Below are 2,544 nucleotides of genomic sequence, written 5' to 3' on the forward strand. Positions count from 1 at the left end.
GGGAAATTGAATAAGAAGTCATTCAAAACACATTTTGTTGACATATTTTAGAGATTTTATGTATTTTTTTATATTTTGTCTCACATTGCGTTAGAGCAGTGCAAACACAAATCGGTATAGGCCTATTATTTCTTTCTTTTGCGTTAGTTGAACTGATGGTTAATGTTTTAACAGAAACATGTACCGGTATCCGAAATTAAAATTTACTGTATACGTATGTATCCGCTGTCTAAAATTATTTATTTTGAATCGTCATTTTGGCAACCTGATTTTTGATTTACAAAGAGAAGGACGCTCATTGTCGGAATTACGCCATTATGAAAAAAACATTAAGAAGATGGCCAAATTGGACTCAAACTTCCTATATAACTGTAAAAAGATTGGAGTTTACCGCGCATAAATTGGTATATACAATGATGAATAATTTAAGCGCAATTGAGAGTATGTCTTAATTAATAGAATTGGGACACAAATCTAATGACTTAAACACGTATGGGGCACCCAATATTTAACACTTAAATTCACACCGTCAGTCGAATTGCTCCTGGGCCTTCAATTCAGCAAGTTGAGTCAATAGAGGCAGTGTTTTTCTAGTTTTAACCTTTATTCATTAAATAATTTTATAGTTTAGAATCACTGTATTTGATATATTGAAACTGTCGTCTTCATTTCTACGTCGACGAATATTAACTCGAAATTTTACTCTGTTTGGAGTCGTGATCACAAATTGACTGAACGCTGGAACGCAAGTCACAGCCCTGTGAGGTAAAGATCACGAAACATCACAGCGGGCTTGCTATATGGGCCTAACATTGTAAAACCTCCTGTGTCATCAATAAGTAACAGCTAGATGTAATAACGCGGAAAAAAGAGATACCCGGATGTAGATTCACATTGAGACCACATATCGGTATTCGTATGGACATTATACGCGCCATTATAAAATGTATACGATCCCTCAATTGAAATGATCGAAGGGCCAAAGTTCAAGAAGGTCTGTCAGCTGAATGTTGCTAAAAATAACATAAATTATATGATAATGTATGTTAGTCATTGGATATATGGTCGTTTACATTAAACCACATGAGATTAATGTTGCGGAGAGGAAACCACTAAACCATTCTCTTTCTCAACGAACGGAAGCGACGTAACATAGTTTTGAGTGACAATTACTATTTTACTGTTTTCTTCAGCTCTAAAAATAGATGACGATAGCGTTGTTTTTTATGTTGTTGTTGTTGATGATGATAATAATGATGATGATGGTGTGTTGTTTATGATGGTGATTTGATGTTGATAATGAGGTTGATGGCTTGATGATGACGATAATGATGATGACGATAATGATGGTGTTGTTGGTGGTAATGATGATAAAAATTATAATGATGATGTTGATGATAATGATGATTACCGGTACTAGTCAATACTATAGATCTTTAAATGAATTGTTTTCCGATTATTGTTAGGCCTATTGGTCCTATTCATAGGCACATCCCTATTTGTACCACTGCCCTATCTATAGACACATCCCTGTTTGGCATCATTGTCCAATCCATAGACATATCCCTACTTGGCACTGCGCCCATTGGCACATCCCTGTTTGGAACAACTGCCCTATCCATAGGCAAATCCCTGTTTGGAACCACTGCCCTATCCATAGGCACATCCCTGTTTGGAACCACTACCCAATCCATAGGCACAACATCCCAGTTTGGAACCACTGTCGTATCCATAGCCAAATCCCTGTTTGGCACAACTGCCCTACCCATAGACACATCCCTACTTGACACTGTCACCACTGGCACATTCCTGTTTGGAACCACTGTTCTATCCATAGGCACATCCCTGTTTGTAACCATTGTCTTATCCATAGGCACATCACTGTTTGGCACCACTGCCCTATCTATATGCACATCTCTGTTTGGAACCACTGCCCTATTCATATAAGCACATCTCTGCTTGGCATCATTACCTTATCCATTGGCACATCCCTGTTTAGCATTATTGTCCTATCCATAGGCACATTCAGTTCTTGTTTTGAACCACTGCCCTATCCATAGGCAAATCCTTTTTTACATCATTGCACTATCCATAGGCAAATCCCTGTGTGGCACTATTGCCCTATCCCTGGCTCCCTGGCACATCACTGTTTGGAATCATTATTAGCCTGTCCGATGGGAAGTTAAGTCCTCACCACGCTCGCCCCGCCCTCCAAGCACTGCTTAGAATCCTACTCAGTCCTATTACTGTTTGGCATACATAGACACACTTGATTAGGCCTACTTAATATATAGTGGGGTCAAAATGTGTCGTTCAATCTCTTTGCAATCGGTGTTTGTCGCATCCATCAAATACAAATTTCTGCTCATATCAAAACAGCGGTACCCGATATGCATTTGTTGACGTTTTTATCTTTTTTTTAATCTTTAAGTAGTTGAAATTGAAATGAACATCTAGGTCTAGGTACGGTATTGTATGGAATAAGATACACACAGAGCTTTTCATATATTATATATATATATAATATATATATATATATATATA

The sequence above is a fragment of the Anneissia japonica genome, unplaced genomic scaffold, assembly GCF_011630105.1.
Source record: "Anneissia japonica isolate Jap-2015-1 unplaced genomic scaffold, ASM1163010v1 scaffold287717_len1600092_cov198, whole genome shotgun sequence".
Lineage (NCBI taxonomy): Eukaryota > Metazoa > Echinodermata > Crinoidea > Comatulida > Comatulidae > Anneissia > Anneissia japonica.